Genomic DNA, 19563 nt, shown 5'->3' on the forward strand with positions numbered 1-19563 from the left:
GGACAGCAATTGCATCATCTTCTATTGCTTTTACAAATTCCTCTCTTTTTCCTACCACCGCCGGGTCACCATTAGTAACCATACCAGATGTGCTGACAATGGCCAAAGAAAATCACTTTAACATATTTTTTACTGCTTCATATAAATCTCTTGATTCACTTGTGTCTTATAATGGCACTAAAGGAAGCATTTCTTCAGTGACATTATATTTATTATCAGTACATCTAATAAAAATGTCAAGTTGAGCCATATCTATAACATCAGTGCTAACATCCATCGCCAAAGCATAAAATTTAAAATTAGCAGCTTTACTCTCTAAACTTCTTTGATAGATTTTCCAGTTTCTTCAGTTCACCTGGCTATAGTCTGGTGAGGCAATCTGATTTGAGAAATATGCCCCTTTATATCAGGGCAAATTATATCTGCCATGCTGTCTATACATTGCTTAATAAACTCACCATCAGTAAATGGTTTTGATTTTTTGCTATTAAATAAGCTACTATATAACTAGCTTTTGCAATGGTATCTACCTGAGTTGTAACATTTTGAAACATTTTTGTTGAGAAGACAGACTTTTTTCACTTCTGCTATTTTGTCCTTATGAAACAATCCTTCATACACATTGAATTTGGCAGCATATTTTTGCATATAATGCCTCTTCAAATTTTAGACCTTGAAAACTTGCACAAATTCCCTAAAAATGGAGCAGAGTGCCTTCCTATTTGCTTCGATAAAAAAGGAGTCATCCATCCACTTTTCATTGAACAATCTTTCTTCATCCATAATTTTTTGTTTTTTTTTCTTTTGAGATGTTGTAGAAGCCATACTGTGATTTTAAAAAATAATACAGGATAAGGGACTTTGTTTACTTTATTATGAAAAGTAATTGACAGTAAAATAGCAAGGTTTGGGACCTTCCACATCCCTCGGCTGCTGATGCAGGGAAGGACAGAGGACCAACTGTAAAGTGTGGGGACCACATGTGAGGCACTGCTGAGGTATTTAAGTACCTTTAATAATCAAATAAGGCCCTGCTGGTGTGGTTCAGTGGATTGAGCGCTGACCTGTGGACCAAAGGGTCACTGGTTCAATTTCCAGTCAGGGAACACGCCTGGGTTGCAGGACAGGTCCCCAGTGCGGGGCACGTCAGAGGCAACCACACATCGATGCTTCCCTCTCTCTTTCCCTCCTTTCTCCTCTCTCTAAAAATAAATAAATGAAATATTCAAAAAATAATTAAATAAGAATGCTTACCTAACTTCTAAATAACATTAAATGCCTAATATTGCAAAGGTAGGTTGAAGTATTATTGATAATTGCTGCCTCACTAAGTCACCAAGAACACATATAACATCTGATAGTGTGAATTCTACTGTCTACACTTGGAAGATAACACATTGGAAGCCACACAACACAGTAAAACTGAAGCCACACATGTGTACAAATAACAAGAGTGTAGGTATGTTTATTTTATGTGACATTGTAACACGTAATCACAAAAAAACCACATAATGTTTGAAGTAAATTTATTATTTTTGTCTTGGGCCATTAAAGACAAAATTTGGGGCCACTTATAGCCATCCTGGGCCACATGTGGCCATGGGCCTTGGGTTGGACACCCCTGATTTAGAGAGAGGGGAAGGGAGGAAGTAAGGAAGGGAGAATGATCAATGTAGGAGAGAAACAATGATTGGTAGCCTCCATCATGCTCCCAATGGGGGACTTGGCCTACAATTCAGGCAAGTGTCCTGATGGGAATCCAACCAGGAACCTTTCTGTTTGAAGGCTGGTGCTCAACCTATTGACCCATACCAGCCAGGGTGAGATATAATTTTATCTGTTCATGAATACAATCATGCTTGGTAGGTGATGTGTTGTGTTTTAGGTGAAGACAAGATTCAATTTGCATTCTTCTTGCTGCCTCATCAGCTGATGTCAGAGTAGTGAAGATTTTAGGTTTTTTTTGTGCCCAGGGCAGGGGTTTTCCCAATGTGTACCAATCTCCATTGCAGTATTTAGTGGCAAAGATTACTGGGGACATACTGATGTTATTCTTTCATAAGAAATGTAGACAAGGGGATTCCATACTGACAAACTCTACAGGTTACTTTAAGATGAAATCTGTGAAGAGTTCACAGATTTTAGAGATATTGGAGTTCACAGATTGCAGATATTAGAGAATCTGAAACTTCTCACAGACAACAGTTGCCATGGTCATTCACAACACAGGCCACTGGAGTCCATGGTAGCACAAGTGCTATGGCTTCAAGCAGAAGCTCTTACCCTTGTCTTTTGAATCTAACCATCTTTGCTAAGCTAGTCTCTCCTGCAATTCTTTCTCTGCAGTTCTTTGTTTTATGCTCCACATTATGGCTCTTTGGAAAAATGGATCTCCTAAGCATTTCCCCTTTTCCTCAAGCACTGTTTTTCATCAGGGATAATTGTCTAATTATTCTTGAATGGGGTTGAATATTTGCATTGTTTATTCTGCCATCCTACTGATGTTGCCTACAGAGATCTTTTTCTTTCATCTCTTTGTGCTAAGATGCTCTAAAACATGTTGGTTATTCATCTCTTCTGTTTTCTCTGAGGAGTTGCATCATCACTATTTAATGTAACTGCTCAACTGGGAGGGAATTGGAAGAGTTCTCCATGTAGCACAAGAGGGACATGAGTCCAGCCAACACAGGATGGGCTCACAGGGGCTCTGGTGATGGTGAATGACACTTGGGGAGAGTTTTATGCCAGGACTTTGTTAAAACACAACGAGGAACTTGTTCTGCTTAACTGCATTTTGTTACCATTGTGAATAACCACACCTTAATGTATTCTCCTTTCCCAGTGTTGGCACTTAGCCTGTTTGATAGTCTCATAGTTATCATTAGTACTCTGACTTCCAGCCAGGGCTGAACTCTGCCTCTCTGATCTCCACCCCACAACCATTTCTTTGCAGAGTCTTTTTGCTGTGCTCTAAAACTTTGCTCAATGCCTGTGTCACCTTGAAGTGTGCCCATGTTTCTATATGAACCATACACAGCATCTTCTCTGCTGTGGTGGATTTTCATGGTTTTGGGCACATCCACATTTATGTATACAGCCTGACGTCACTACCAGGAGGGCTTTTGCAGGTACCATAAGCACAGGAACAACTTTTAAACCCTGCCTCTTCCTTGTTTCCTGTCCTATCCTACCATCCTTCATTTAATGAGGTGTCCATTACTTACTGTCTTAGGAGCCTGGTAATGCACAACAACCACTTTCTCAGTGTCTGTGTCATGTATCTTGAAAATCATAACATAGAATCATGCCTTGATGTGACAGATGCAAATTTGTGGTGAGCATACCCCTTACCTACTTCAGTATGTACTTTACCAGCATTGGTTTCTGTTCAGGTTGCTGCTATGGAGCAGAGGATGTGGAGGCACTCACTGAACAGAATGTTTCTCTAAGAGTGTTGCAGGCTAAAAATCCCAAGCACCTTTGTCTTCCCAGAAGAGCCACCCCTGTGAGAGATGTGGGCCCTCTTGTGAGACATTTTGCACTTGGTTGACCACCAGGGAACACAACAGAGACGGACACTGCTGAGGTGTGGGGCATGTGCAAAACCATTTTATTTCAGTGCACAGAATCACCAGCAGCAGGAGTAGGATACAACACAGAATGGTTTCATCAGCAATATGGACAGGGTTTCACATGGAAAGAGCTGCAGTTTCCATGTGTCATGGACGGCTTGTACCTCTGATTGGAATGGGAAATATTTCCTAACCAGCTCAGGGCATCTCAAGCAACTGGCTACTCACATCATGCACAGGGCAAAGGAAATCTCTAAGTCAGGAATAACTTTCAAAATAGAAAATGTTATTATACCTCTAGAGAATGCAAGAAAGCCTATGAATGTGATTACACATTTCTTGAGGACCAGAGTTTCCTTACAGAAAGACAGTGTTGTATGTGTTGTGAATGTGGGAAATCTTTTACCAATGGCTCTGCCTTCCATGGTCATCAGAGAGTTCATACTAGGGAAAGGCCTTATGAGTGTGGTAAATGTAGGAAATCTTTTCTCTAGAGATTTGCCCTTCGTTGTCCTCAGAGAGTTAACACTGAAGAAAGACCTTATGAGTACAGTGAATGTAAGAAATGTTTCAGAAAGAGCTCTGACCTTATTCAACACTGTCAAGTTCATTCTGGGGAAAAGCCCATGTGAGTGCAGTAATGTGGAAAAACTTACAAAAGTAACTGTGCCTTTTTTCTTCATTGAAGAGTTCAACCTGGATAAAAGCTTTCTGTGTGCAGAGACTGTGGGAAACTTCTTACCTGTAGCAGTCACTTCCATTAGAATCCAAGTTCACATGCAAAAATGTACTTAGCATTGCAGTAAAAGCCTGAAGTCTTTTATCTGTAACTTTAACCTTCATTGTCATATGAGAGTTCACAGTGGTGGAAAGGCCATATGAGTACAGTGAATGTGGGAAATCCTTCATCTGTATCAGTCACCTTTGTGGTCTTCTGAGAGTTCACACTGGAGGAAAGCCTTATGCCTTCAGTGAATTTGGAAAATCCTTTTCTTATACCAGTAATTTCAATTATTATGAGAGAGTTTGCACTGTAGAAATGCCTTCTGAGTGCTGTGAATATGGGGAATACTTTACCAGTATCCATGTCCTTCATTATCATTAGAAAATTCACAATGACTAAGTTCTTGGAAGTTAAGAAAATTTGGGTCCTGGTTGGTGTGACTCAGTGCATTGAGCACCAGCCTGTGAACCAAAGGGTTGCCATTTCCTTTCCCAGTTGGGGAACATGCCTGGGTTGCAGGTCAGGTCCCCAGTGAGGGGCACACTAGAAGCAACCACACATTGATGTTTCTTTCCCTCATTTTCTCCTTCCTGTCCTCTCTGTTTAAAAATAAAAATAAATAAAATCTTAAAGAAAAAGAAAACTTGGGAATTGTTTTGTGTATAGCCATTTCCTTTGTTATCTTCTCTGAGGTCACAAAGGTGATAAGTTTGAAATGTACATGCAATATGAGAAATCCTTTTTTTGAGCACTAATCTCCATTATATTCAGAGATTTCCCTCTGGGAAATGGTCTTAAGAGTACAGTGTGTGTGGGAAATTCTTTTTTCTACCTTTTTTTTTCTTTTCATATCATCAGTTTACACAGATGATAGGCCTTATGGGGATATCACATGTGAGGAATATTTTACCTTGTAGTCATTATCACCTGAATCACAGTTCACACTGGTTATAGGCTTCAAGCATGAAGTAAACATGGGAAATCTTTAGCCATAAATCTACACTTTTTGACATAGAAGAGTTCTCATGGTATAAATGACTAGATTGTAGGAAATTTATTTATTTATTTATTTATTTATTTTTGCAGTATAAAGATACTGAAGAAAACTTTCTGAAGAAATATCTGAGTTTAATTTTATATATTCACAGTACAAACATGTCTCAGAAGTTGAATGTTTAAAGTTTGAAGAATCTAACAATGTATGATCTAAACTAATTGTCCTTTATTATACATTCTGTTTAAAAAGATTTATTTATTTATTTATTCATTTATTTTTAGAGAAAGGGGACAGGAGGGAGAAAGAGGTAGAGAAACATCAGTGTGTGGTTGCTCCCATGGGCCCCAAATGGGAACCTGTCCTGAAACCCAGGCACATGCCTTGACTAAGAATCAAACTGGCAACACTTTGGTTCACGGGCTGGCACTCAAACCACTTAGCCACACCAGCCGGTGCTGCATTCTTACTCATAGTGCATGAGGGTTGCATTTCCACACTCAAACAAAATCTTGATTTGTTCAATTTTTATTAATTTAACCTCTTTTTATTCATCATGATCTCTCTGTTGTTTTAGTTGCACTTCCCTAAAGATTTATCATGAACATTTTTGCAGGTGTGCATGCATGACTGACATGCTTTTAGAAAATATGTGCTCACACAATTTTCCTATTCTTTTATTGATTTGGGCTCCTCTCTTTAACAAATAGTAAAACAATAAAGATATATGTCATAATGTGACCTATCTTCACTCCTTGAACAACAAGTAATTTTCGCTTTATGATCTATCCTCTGGGCTGGAGCAGGACTTCAAAATGAACTGGGTAAATGAGTATTAATGGGTATTTGTTGAGCTCTGGTCCCTTCTGGGAGCCAAAAAGAAGAGATCAGCATTTAGAATATCTTGGGCCTGCAACCTGGGTTTCATTCTTGGATTATTGACCATTGCTGTGATTCGAGAAAAATGATGTCTATGGGCCTCAGTTTCCTCCTTTGTAAAACAGGGGTGATGAGCAGCCTTGACCTAGGACTTGGTGTTTCTATGAAAGGCAGTGGCTATACCGCCAGTTATCTGCTGTGGGTGCCATGCACAGGTCTCACTCCTAGAACCTTCGCCCTTCAGTTCTTAGAAAACAAAATGTATTAAGAAAAATAAGAAGATCAAAACTATGAAAAATAAAATTACAATAAATGCATACCTATCAACAAATGCATCTAAAAACAAACTAAGCAAACGAGAAGAACAGACACATGATGGATTTGGAGAGTACATTTTGGTGGCTGCCAGATAGGAGGTGGGAGAATGGGTGAAGAGGTGAGGAGATTAAGAAGTATAAATTGGGTCCTGGCTGGTATGGCTCAGTGGATTGAGTGCTGGCCTGTGAACCGAAAGGTCTCTGTTTAGATTCCCAGTCAGGGTACATGCCTGGGTTGTGGGCAAGGTCCCTGGTTGGGGGCATGCAAGAGGCAGCCAACTGATGTTTCTCTCTTACATTGATGTTCCTCTCTCTTTCTGCCTCCTTTATCCCCTCTCTGAAAATAAATAAATAAAATCTTTTAAAAGAAAGTACAACTCAGTAGTTATAGAACAGCCATGGGGATATAAAGTACAGAAATGGAGTAACCAAAGAACTTACACACATGACCCATAGATATGAACAATTGTGTAGGGATTGCCTGGGGAGGAAGTGTGGGGTGCTCAGTGGAAGTAGGGCAAAGGGCGAAAAATTGGGATAATGATAATAATACAATCAATTTAATGTAATTTAAAAAAGGAAATGAGTGGAGCTTATCAGATTCCCCATATCTGCTTCAGTCCACACAGACTTTTCAATGTGGAGGAGGTGTCTTCAGGGCTCCTAGGTCTCAGTATGGATCCCCCACTGGGGCATCTCTTGGTGACAGTAAATCTCCCCAAAACTCACTTCACTGACTGATATGAAATTAATAAAGACACTAATGATACCCTTGTGAGGATCAATAGAGGTAACAGAATTCAGTCAACACTTATACATACTGGTATTGCAGGTTTTCTTTTTTGATTAGTTTCTTTTTAATTCAACTGCACATTCTGATTAGTAACTGTTATTGTATATTTTGGGACTGAGGATCAGGATTAGGAAGGGATTTTTCCGAGGTCATGCAGCAGACAGAAATCAGATTAAAGAGGATAGATTCAAATTCCTGAGTCTGGCTCCAGAGCTGGGGTCAATCCCTGTCATATCACACTGAGTACTTAGTGCAAGGCAGGAGACAGCAAACACCCGGAAAATGAGAAACTCAGTCGCTATTGCTGTTTTCATTGTTGCAATTATCATGGTTTTTTCTCATTTTTCTGGTGTCTTAGAGTGCTTAACATCTGCCTCATATTGTTCATGAGAACGCTGTTATTTTCCGTGGTTTCTCCAGGAAAACTACTTTAAAACTTAGCTGCATTTTTAAAATTTACTTACTCATTTTTAGAGGGAGGGAGGGAGAAAGAGGAGAGAAATATCAATGCGTGGTTACCTCTCATGTGCCCCCACTAGGGACCTGGCCTGCAACCCAGGCATGTGCCCTGACTGGGAATCAGCTGGTGACCCTTTGCTTTGCAACCCGGCGTTCAATCCACTGAGCCATGACAGCCAGGGCAGTGCATGTTTTAATAGATTAACTTAGCTAAGCAAGTTCAACTGAGGAAGGCTAGCTAAAGTTAGCGACTTGAACTACCTCCACCAACCACATCCAGCCTGAAGTATCCACATGTCATATGCCCTGAATCAAAGGCCTTGCCAGAGACCCTCGCCCGACAAATGTTCTTCACTGGAAGGCAATACTGAGCACTTATCATTCTCAGGGTATTCTTGGGGTGTAAATTTGCAAATCCACTCCTGCAAAGGGCTGGCGTAATTCAGGATGCCATCCTTGAGTGTAAGATCTCCATTACCTAGAAGGCAGGCTTGGAAGAGCAGGACAATGAGCCAATAAAAATTCTGAAATGCATTTCCGGTAGGGTACTACTGTAAGGCGGGACTTTTGCCTCCCGTTGACTGGCATTTCCGGTTCTCTCAGTTTCGCTATCAAAGTCTGGGTGTGTGGTGCCAAGATCGAGCAGAGTGGGCGCCAGAGATGTGGTCTCCACAGCAGCTGTGAGACCCAGCAAAGCTGCTCGGGTGACCGGCCCTTGAGGCAGCCCAGGGACCCCCTTATTGCCCGCTGCCCAGGGTCCCCTGGCCCCCAAAGTCCAGTGGCGGCGGGCACGCTGAGGCGCGGGGTGTAGGTGAGTGCGGGACCCCTGCCCATCCCCTTCACCGCACCGAGCCCTGCAGGCCGGGCGTGGTGAGTCTGTCACGTCCTGGAACCCAGGCCCCAGTGACCCTTTCCGGTGAGACGGTCGTGGGTGACACGTGGTGTGACCGGAGCAGAAAAGGGTGACGAGCTCGGGGGCCGACGGCAGTTTTCTTACCGAACCTATAACACCCCGGAGACTGCTCATGCCCTGGCACATTCAGAAAATCTTGGCGTTTCAGACAACCTTCGGGTCATGGGCGGGCCTACGGTCAATTTGCATACAAATCAAGGTGGACTAAAGCAAGTTTTATTCAGGTAGAAAAAAGAAAGGCCAGTGTGGGCGACACAGTGCAGGAAGCAAAACATGTGCCTCCAGGTGGAGTCAGGTCAACAGACGAGACAGGGGCGAATGCTGAGATAGTTCTTGGGGTTTTACCCTTTTTCCTAGGTGGGGGCTATTTCTGCAAGATCCTTGCCGCCACAGTTTGAGTAGGACTCCTGGCTGGCAGGGGTGTTCCAAGATTGCAATTCCCTGATTGCCCAAGGATCTTCCCACCATGAACTGTTTTCCCTTGTTGGTGCGCGGAGGGAGGGGCTGAAGCTACCTGTGTGGCTTCCTACATCCTCCTTACATCTGTGAGGAGATTTCCCTAAATTCTTTCTGCCCTGCCTCAGTTGTATTAGGTCATTCTGAAACACGTAAGCACGGTCTGGAAGCCATATTCTAAGTACCCTTTGCTCTCAGAGTGATGCCTGTTGTGTGGAGCAGGAGGTGGCAGAGCTGAGGAAGTGAAACTGAGGTGTGAAGTTGTGAAGGAGGAAGAATTACACTGTGCCCAGCTAGAGGAAGTGTGAACTCATGGTCTCAGGTCCTTGGTGTGAGGATTGAAGGGTGAAACATAAGCCCATGTATGGCTCTGCTGAAGAGGCATGGTCTGGGAGACTCAGTAGAATTGGTGGACAGGAGGGATGCAGCCCAGAAGGTTTGGCTTGAGACTAGATGCCTACTTCTCTGCTGCAGGACCAACCTTTTCTGTTGTTGCTGAGGATGCTGTGATTAATGAGACTGATGAGACAGTAAGCAGCAGGGCTGTTTTCCTCTCTGAATGGGGTATCCTGGATGGTTTTATGAGTGGGTAAGATTTGTCTAGAATAGCATTGGCAGGGCTGGTCTCAGACAGACTATTCTGGATTCATTTATATTAATTCTGACAGGTTTTTGTGACCTTTGAGGATGTGGCTGTGTATCTGTCCAGGACAGAATGGTGCCTCCTTGATGAGGCTCAGAGACGCCTGTACCTGGATGTGATGCTGGAGAACTTTGCTCATGTATCCTCGCTGGGTAAGACACTGACTGCCCCTTTGTGCTCAACTTTGGCATGCCTGCACCCACCTTTCTCCAGGGTTGAGTTGGGTTCTATTACGACCTCTAAGGGTCCTGACCAGACTTGTACCCAGGAAGCCATGGACAGCAGCAGTGTGCCTTGGGCTCACCTCTGATTCTGTCTCCAGGGACCCTTCTTTTTCCCTCATTGGCACAAACTTTAATAAGTTAACTTTCTACTTAAAACATAATGACTTTTACACTCACCATGCACTTGGACCAGGCTTTGTATGTCCCATACCCTTCATTTTTTAGGAGTTGCCATGTCCTCACATGTTGACTGTAGGTGCACAGTTTGCTCTCCCAGGTTTCTGGGTAGGTCATGGGGTTGGCAGGGTGGTGTGTTGGCACTGCCCCCTTCTCTCCCAGCTGCCCCAATACCTGCTGTTCTGAAACCCCATAGAGGGGAAGGATTTGAGGTCAGTATTGTTGCCAGAAATCTAACTGATTTCACATTGAGTAGTGTGGAAAGTAGTTTTTTATAATCCTGTTGATAATATCTTCATATATATATTTACTTTTAATCTTCATCCAAGGATATGTTTACTGATGGTTAGAGAGGTAGGTGTAGAGAGACAGAGAGGGAGACAGAGAGAGACACACAGAGCAGTGTGAGAGAAAAGCATCAGTCATTGCCTCCTTTGTGTCCCCATGTAGGGATTGAACTTGCAAGCGTTTCGTGCTGTTCTGGAAAACTACCCAACCATCTAATCCACCTAGCCAAGCTATATAAAATATTTTGTGTATATTTATTAGTCCTGTTTTCTCTAAATAGTAGTCAGCTCTGGCTGGTGTACCACAGTGGACTGACTATGGCCCTATGAACAAAAGTGTCACTGGTTTGATTCCTGGTCTAGGGCAGATGCCGGGAATTTGGGGCAGATCCCCAGTAGGAGGCTTGCGATAGGCAACCACACCTTGATGTTTCTTTCCTTCTGTTTTTCCCTTCCCGTCTTTAAAAATAAAATCAATAAAATCTTAAAAACAAAGAGGGTCATCAAACTTCATATAAGCTGACTCTTAGATGGTGTATCCATTTCCCTACTTGAGCATGTCTACTCTTGGGAACTCTTTGCAGTTTTTACTTTATTTGTCATAGTCTCAACTCCAGTTTTTCAGTTTTATGTTTTTATGATTTCTGATTGTGATCACCATATTGTGTGACTGTATTTGTTCATTATGTTGAGTACCATGCATATTTACATGTTCCTCACTGGGATTTTTTAGAATGATTATTTGTATTTTTGCTTGGGCAATGTGTAATTCTACATTTATTGGGAATTCAGTAAAAAATTGTGAGGTACCATTTGTGATTTTTTTTTACATTTCTTTTGCTCTTAGTGTTGAGGTCTAAGCATTTTATGAGACAGTTACCATAAGAATTTGTTTTTGTATTGAAGATTTATTTATTAATTGCCAAGAGGGGAAGGTTGAAAGAAAGAGAGGAAGAGAAACATTAATGTGTCAGAGCAGCGTCTATTGTTTGCCTCTGGCATGCCCCCGTCTAGGGTCCTGGCCTGAAACACAGGTATATGCAAGGACCTGGAAACCTTGAGGTGGACACTGTGATAGTAGGCCAGTGGTCAACCCAGTGAAACACCCAAGCCAGAGCTAGCTGCATGTGGATTCGAGTGTTCTTAGTAGGTGATGTGTTGTGTTTTTCGTGAAGTCATTTCCTATTCTGCTTGCTGCCCCATGAGCTGAAGTTAGAGTAATGAAGTCTGTAGGGGTCCTTCATGGCCAGGGGAATACTTTTCCAAATACCTAGTGGTCCCTGTTGGATTCTTGGTGGCAAAGATTGCTGGGAGTAGATGATGTTATCCCTTCCTAAGAGATGCTGTGGCCAAACGTCTTCCTCCTGATATCCTTTCTGATGAACTACAGGTTCCTTTGAGATAAAATCTGTGGGAGGTTGGCAGATATTATTGAGATTTCTGAAGCTCTCAGAGTCAATGGTTACCATGGTCATTCACAGAACAGGCCACTAAAGTCCACTGTAGCATAAGCTCAGTGGCTTGGAGAGGAAGCTCTCACCCTTCTCTTAGGAATCTAATCATCTTTGCTAAGGCTTTCTCTATTGCAGTTCTTTCTGTGGTATTTCTTGTTTTATGCTCCTCTTTATAGCTCTTTGGAAATTGATCTCCTAATTACTTCCCCTTTTCCATAGAGTTGCTTTTATCATATATAATTATAATTACTCTTGAAGGCGGAAAATAATTGTCTTTTTTATTCTGCCATCCTGGTGCTGGTACTCCCACAGATCTTTTTCTTTCTGTCTGTGCTGAGTTGTTCTATGATAGTGCTGGTAATGCATGTCGTATGTTTTCTCTTACAAGTTGCATCAGCGCTATTCCATGTAACTGCTCAACTGGGAGGGAACTGGAGGAGTCCTTTCTGTAGCACAAGAGGTACATGAGTCCAGCCATGACAGGATGGGCTTAGAGGTGCTCTGGTGCCATTAGAGGCACCTGGGGGAGGGTTTGATGTCATAGCTTTGTTAAAATATAATCAGAAACCTGTTCTCTTTAACTGCATTTTGTTCGCATTACCAGTGGACACACCTTAATCTACATGTCCTTTCTAAGTGTTGGCACTTTGCCTATTTTTTAATTCTCATAGTTATCTTTTCTAATCTGATTCTAGCCTGAGCTAATCTCTCCCTCTATATCCTCTACATGACAACCCTCTGTGTGAGGAGTGTTGTTGGTGTGCTCTCCAACTTTACTCAATGATCATTGTCCCTTGAAGGTGCAAATTTATCTATAGGAACCTCACCAGTATCCATTCTGCTGTGGTTGATTACCATGGTTTTTGGCACATTCATTTTCCTCTACACAGCCTCACATCACCAGCAGGAATGATTTTGCAGGCCACCATCAGCAGAGCAACTTTTAAAGCCTACCTTTCCTTGTTCCATGTCCTACCATAATGTACTGCAGTTAATGGGGGGACCATTGTTTTCTGTGTTACTTGCCTAGTAATGCACAGCCACCCTTTCTTAGAGTCTATCACACTTGCTTTGATAATTGTCGCAGGGAATCATCCGTAAATACGACAGATGAAAATTTGTGATGCGAATACCCCCTCCCTACTTCAGTATGTACTTCAGCAGGGTTTGTTTTTGTTCAGGTTGCTGCTGTGGAGCAGAGGATGTGGAGAAACCCACTGGACAGAAACTCTCTGAACAAGCATCACAGGAAAAGTATCCCAAGGCAACTTTGTCTTCTCAGAAGGGCCACCCCTGTGAGAGGTGTGGGCCAGTGTTTAGAGACATTTTCCTCTTAGTTGATCATCAGGGAAAGCAACACCACAGAACTCTGCTGTGGTGTGGGGCATGTGCAAAACCATTTTATTTCAGTGCCTGGAGGAACCAGCATCAGGAACAGGACACAATGAAGAATTACTTCCTAAGCAGTGTGTACAGTGTCTCACTTAGAAAGAGCTGAAATTCCTATATGTCATGGAAGCCTCGTATGTCTAGTCAGGTTGTAAAAGACTTCACCATGACCTCAGGACATCTTGAGCAACAAGATACTGATACCATGTACAGGGAAAACAAAATCTCTTAGTTTGGAATAACTCTTCACAGTACAAAATATCAATATAGCTGAAGAGAATGTAAGAAAGCCATGGGAATTGAGGACCAGAGTTTCCTTACAGGAAGCCAGTGTTTTCAGTATTTTGAATGTGAGAAGTCTTTTTCCAGAATTTCTTCCCTCCCATGTTCGTCAGAGAGTTCACACTGGAGAAAGGCCTCATGAGTGCAGTGAATGCAGGAAATCTTATACCAGAAGTAATGCCTTCCATAAACATCAGACAGCATGCAATGGAGTAGGGCCTTATGAGTACACTGAATGCGGGAAATCTTTCAACTATAGCCAGTTCATCTTAGTTATCAGAGAGTTCACACTGGAGAAAAACTTTGTACATGTAGGGACTGTGGAAGATTGTTTACTTGGAACTCTGGTTTTCTGAATCAAAAAGTTCACACTGGAGAAAGGCCTTATGAGTACAGTGAACGTGGGAAATATTTTCCTTGGAGTTCCTCGCATTTGAAGCATCAGAAAAATTCACAGTGGAGAAAGGCCTTATGTTTGCAGTGAATGTGGGAAATCTTATACCACTAGCTCTGACCTCCATTATCATTCAGAGAGTTCACACTGCAGAAGGGCCTTATGAGAGTAGTGAATGTGGGAATACTTATTCTAGTAGGTCTGTCCTCCATAGACATTGGAGAATTCACACTGGTGAAAGGCCTTTGAGTGCAAGAAATGTGGGAAATCCTTTGCCAGGAGCTTTACCCTTCGTTGCCATCAGAGAGTTCACCTTGGAGAATAACCTTATGGCTGCACTTTATGTGCAGATACTTTCATTAGTAGCTCTGCCTTTTGTCATCATTGAGCTGTTTACACTGGATAAAGGCCTTTTGAGTGCAGTGACTGTGGGAAATCCTTTATCATTATCAGTGACCTTCACTGTTATCAGAGTTCTCACTGGAAAATGTCCTTATGCATGCAGTGAATTTGGGAAATTCTTTTTTTGCATTCGTAATTTCAGTTGTTATGACAGAGTTTACACTTCAGTGATGCCTTTTAATTGCCAAGATTATGTGTAATATCAAATTGTTTGGCTTTTTACTGTACGAAGTGTAGTAGATACACATCATAAACTTTACTTATTTTTATTTTTTAAATATATTTTATTGATTATGCTATTACAGTTGTCCCATTACCCCCCTTCACTCCCATCCACCCTGCACACCTCCTCCCACCCACATTCCCCCCCTTTAGTTCATGTCCATGTGTCATAAGTTCTTTTTTTTTTAATATTTTAGACATCCTATTAACTTTTTTTTTAAAGATTTTATTTATTTATTTTTAGAGAGGGAAGGGAGGGAGAGAGAGAGAGAGAGAGAGAAACACCAATGTGCGGTTGCTGGGGGTTCTGGCCTGCAACTCAGGAATGTACCCTGGCTGGGAATCGAACCTGGGATACTTTGGTTCCCAGCCTGCGCTTAATCCACTGAGCTACGCCAGCCAGGGCTGTCATAAGTTCTTTAGCTTCTACATTTCCCATACTATTCTTGCCCTCCCCCTGTCTATTTTCTACCTACCATCTGTGCTACCTATTCTCTGTACCTTTTCCCTCCTCTCTTCCTCCCACACCCCTGTTGCTACCCCTCCATGTGATCTCCATTTCTGTGGTTCTGTTCCTGTTCTAGTTGTTTGCTTAGTTTCTTTTTGTTTTAGGTGTGGTTGTTAATAATTGTGAGTTTGCTGTCATTTTACTATACATGTTTTTTATCTTCTTTTTCTTAGATAAGTCCCTTTAACATTTCATATAATAAGGGCTTGGTGATGATGAACTCCTTTAACTTGACCTTATCTGAGAAGCACTTTATCTGCCCTTCCATTCTAAATGAAAGCTTTGCTGGATATAGTAATCTGGGATATAGGTCCTTGTCTTTCATGACTTGGAATATTTCTTTCCAGCCCCTTCTTGCCTGTAAGGTCTCTTTTGAGAAATCAGCTGACAGTCTGATGGGAACTCCTTTGTAGGTTACTGTCTCCTTATCTCTTGCTGCTTCTAGGATTCTCTCCTTCATTTTTACCTTGAGTAATGTAATTATGATGTGCCTTGGTGTGTTCCTCCTTGGGTCCAACTTCTTTGGGACTCTCTGAGCTTCCTGGACTTCATGGAAGTCTATTTCCCTTGCCAGAATGGGGGAAGTTCTCCTTTATTATTTGTTCAAATAACTTTTCCACCTATAGCTCTTCCTCTTCTCCTTCAGGTATCCCTATAATTCAGATGTTGGAACATTTCAAGATGTCCTGGAGGTTCCTAAGCCTCTCATTTTTTTGAGTTCTTATTTCTTCATTCTTTTCTGATTGTATGTTTTTTTCTTTCTTCTGGTCCACTCCATTGATGTGAGACCCAGCTTTCTTTTTATCACTATTGGTTCCCTGTGCATTTTTCTTCATTTCACTTATTGTAGCCTTAATTTTTTCATCCAATTTGTGACCAAAGTCAACCAATTCTGAGAGCATCCTGATCACCAGTGTTTTGAACTGCGCATCTGATAGGTTGGCTATCTCTTGGTCGCTTAGAAGGATAAGTTCTGGTGCTTTCATTTCTTCTTCTGTTTGAGCCATTTTTTGGGGGGGGTGTAGTTGCCCCTGTTACGTATGAGGGGTGGAGCCCTAGGTGTTCACCAGGTTGGCGTAACTCAGGCGCTGGGTTGTGATGCTGTATGTGGGGATGGGGTCCAAGAGGGAACAATGGTGCTTGCTCTGCTCTCTATGAACTTCAGTCCCTTCCCCTGCTTTCCCCAAGCAAACTGGACCTTTCTGGTGCTGATTCCCATGTGGGTGGGCTTGTGTACCCCATGGGTCTTTCCAAAGACCTCTCCTGTGAGACTGGGAGTCTCTCCCTGTGCCTCAACCCCCACAGGTGTTTTCAATCAGTGCCCCAAGGCTCTATTTCCCAGCACTGGGATCCTGGGTTGTGTGCAGTGCCTTGTTTCACAATTCCTTCCTCCCTGGGTCTGCTGGTTGCCACCTCTTGGCTGGGGTTTGCCAGCCTCCACTTTCGCACCCAGGGTCCACCTGCTGAGGTCTTAGGTGTCTGGTCCTAATGCTCTTTGTGCCTCATGACCTGTCTTCACTCGGCTGCCCAACTCTGTCCCTCCTACCGGTCTGGATGAACATGTCTATTTTAACTCCTTGGTTGTCCAACTTCCATACAGTTCAATTTTCTGTCAGTTCTGGTTGTTACTCTGTTTCTAAATTGTTGTTGTCCCTATCTTGGTTGTGCGAGGAGGCACAGTGTATCTACCTATGCCTCCATCTTTGTCAGAAGTCCTCATATCATATACTTTAAATAATAATGTGTATTAATTGACACACTAGTCACTTTTGTAAGTTCCAACATTTAATAATGTAATCAAAAGCTTTGTGCCCTAAATAATGTGTCTGAGTGGATTGAGAGCAGTCCTCTGAACCAAAAAAATCACTGGTTCAGTTCCCAGTGAGGGTACATTACTGAGTTTCCTGACAGGCCCGCAAAATGAGCCCTGTGACAAGGAAGTATACATTGATGTTTGCCTACCTTACTTTGTCTCTCCCATTCCCTCTGTTGAAAAATAAATTAATTAAAAAATCTTTGAAAAAAAGGACATATTCAAACTTAAGTCTGGTACTAGAGATGGGAATTTTTCTGTTGTAGCATATTAAGTGCAGGGCAGAGAGACAGCTAAGACCAGTGAAATGGAAAACAGCCAATGCTGCTGTTTTCGTTCTTGCAATTATGAATTTTCAACTTTGTTCTGATGTCTTAAAGTACTTAATGTCTGCCTCACTGTCTTCATGTGAACATTACCTGTCATTTCCATGCTTTCTCAGGGGAATCTACATTGAAAATTAGCTGTATTTTGTCTACTACCTTTTTGAGCTTAGCATACAGTTGGACACTAAGGAGAACCCCATGATTGACACTATCTTGGTTGTGCGAGGAGGCACAGTGTATCTACCTATGCCTCCATCTTTGCCAGAAGTCCTCATATCATATACTTTAAATAATAATGTGTATTAATTGACACACTAGTCACCAGGCCTTTCTTCTTCTTCAGTTTTCTTTTGCATCACAGGCTTGATTTTATCCACTGTGGTGAATGGGGTACATCATTTTGACTTTCCAGTGTTTTTTGTTACATGTCACAGACATTCACTCAGCAGTACTGAGGACAGTGGGACATGATACCTGGAACATATTCAGAACTCACAATGGAGACCTATAGTATCATTACACACCTGCTGGAATGTTCACCTCTTCTTCATAGAGGAAACTCAGTGCCCACGTGACCCTGGACTCTGTCAGGACTGGCTACAGGAGACAATGTTGCTCACCATCTATTTCCCTGCGGCCCTGACCTTGTTTAGCAGCCACATCTTCCTTCCAGTCTCCCTGTGTCAGCACCAGAGATCTCTCGGTAGTAACCATAGTCCTTTGGAACACAAACCCTCCCTCCACTGTTGCCCAGGACACTTTGACCACAACTGAGAATCTTACTCCTGATTGTTCCAGACAGCAGCCAATTGGCCAAATTAGTTTTGGTCTATGTCTCCATGACCCAATTAGCATTGTTATGTCTCAGGGGCTTTTTCAGAGAAGAGGATGAGTACTGATCATCCTTGGTGATATTTGCTGTCTGCTTCCATAACATTTTCCTAAGGAATACAATCCATTTAAAAGCACCAGGTGGCATGGGTGGACACTCTGAAAATGGACCCCTTGCCCCTTGTTTATGACTAACTGCTGTCAGTAGAATGTCTAGGATTAGTGCTCAATCTGTAAGCCCTTGTAAGTGTTCCTGATGTTCCATTTTCAACAGAGTGAGCAAGCAGCAGTGAGCAGCCTTATAAGTGACCTGGGACTTTAGGGCATTATGTTCCAAGTCTCTGCATTTTCATTGTATGCTATCTCATAGTTGTAAGTCAAACATTTTCCCAGTTATTCTACAGATACAAGTACACCTTTTAGTGTTTAGTCTATATGGGAAAAAGGTTACGTGTTAGTCATGTTAAAGAGAATAATACTGTGGCATAGCTATAGTCCCCTAAACTGAGATGAGGTGTCAGCTCATTTGTAGGCTCATATCATCTCCATCCTTTAGCTTGAACTTTCTTTACATGCCTAATTATATTGCTAGTTGTATTTTATAACTTTTTATTAGCAGGTTTTACAAGTGTTTCTTGGGGTCTCATGAAATATAATTCATGAATATGTTCCTAATCTTATTGGTTTGACATTGCCCTAGTTATCCTCATCTCACCTATACACCCTTAAATATGTAACTCATAAGTTCTGTTTCATTATGGTAAGTACAAAACCATTTTCATGCTAATGAAAATACCAATAACTTTGTCACAATTTATTTCTGTCAGTTTTTTACAATTAATTTTCCTTATATTTAAATTACAAATGAATGGACTCCAATTTATGTTTATATTATGCATCTTATTTTATTTTCTAAGGTTGGTCTTATATTCTTGTGACATATATGTTCAATGAGGTAACCAGGTGTTAACCTAGTAAAATTTCAGATTCTTCCCATGTGTCATATCCCCACCCTTTTCTTGAGATGTACTTTATCGAGTTTCAGAGATAGTGTGTTCTCAGCAACAGTAACACAAATCCCTTGGATTGCAAAAAGATCACATACAATTCAACGAAATCTCAGGTAATCCTTTGCATTTTGTAATCTTAAGTAATTTTTAAATTTCGACATGAACATTTTCATTTTTTACCTAGAGCTACTTACTGGACATTTTAGACCTTACAATATGCACTGAGGAAAAACCAAATCAGTGAGACTAGGTTTATTACTATATTCTGGGTTGGTCTGGATTTACATGCAATTTGTGAGCTGAACTCCAGTAACTGCATGCCTTTGAGGTCTTCAACATGTACTCCATTGTTAGTAAAAAAAAAAAAAACGTATAATTTAAATAAGAGGCATCTGATCAAATCAGTGTGGACTCCAGTCACAATGCTGTATGGGCAAAGCTAAGATTGCTGCATCAGGAACAGATGCACTTAAGTATTAGTGCATATTTTACCA

General features: G+C 41.7%; 1 long non-coding RNA gene across 1 annotated transcript; it reads left to right on the forward strand.

Annotated features, from left to right (window-relative positions):
* The first annotated feature begins 8356 nt into the window (after positions 1-8356).
* On the forward strand, positions 8357-14442 carry LOC123826827. Its single transcript, XR_006787137.1, has 3 exons — positions 8357-8549; positions 9776-9902; positions 13074-14442. It is a non-coding gene; the product is annotated as an uncharacterized LOC123826827 (long non-coding RNA).
* Positions 14443-19563: the final 5121 nt, after the last annotated feature.

Source organism: Phyllostomus hastatus, unplaced genomic scaffold (genome assembly GCF_019186645.2).
Source record: "Phyllostomus hastatus isolate PE091 unplaced genomic scaffold, TTU_PhHast_1.1 phas_contig_133, whole genome shotgun sequence".
In the NCBI taxonomy this organism is placed as follows: domain Eukaryota; kingdom Metazoa; phylum Chordata; class Mammalia; order Chiroptera; family Phyllostomidae; genus Phyllostomus; species Phyllostomus hastatus.